We start from the raw sequence: 251 nt of genomic DNA, 5'->3' as shown, positions 1-251 counted from the left end.
AAATCGGAAGTTTCAGTGCTGCCTGGGCAACTTAATGAGACACTGTATCAAAATAAAAAATAAAAAGCACAGGAGACGTAGCTTAGTGATAGCATGGCCCTAGGTTTGATCCCCAATATCACAAAATATTCATCAAAAGTTAAAAAAAAGACAAATGAATGGCACATAACCTGTGTTCATGCATATTACCAAAAATGATAAATAGATTCAACACAATTACTATAAAAACCCCAGTCATTTTTCACAAAAAG

Source organism: Fukomys damarensis, unplaced genomic scaffold (genome assembly GCF_012274545.1).
Source record: "Fukomys damarensis isolate Sample0158 unplaced genomic scaffold, DMR_v1.0_HiC HiC_scaffold_24, whole genome shotgun sequence".
NCBI lineage: Eukaryota > Metazoa > Chordata > Mammalia > Rodentia > Bathyergidae > Fukomys > Fukomys damarensis.
This window is presented reverse-complemented; position numbering follows the sequence as displayed.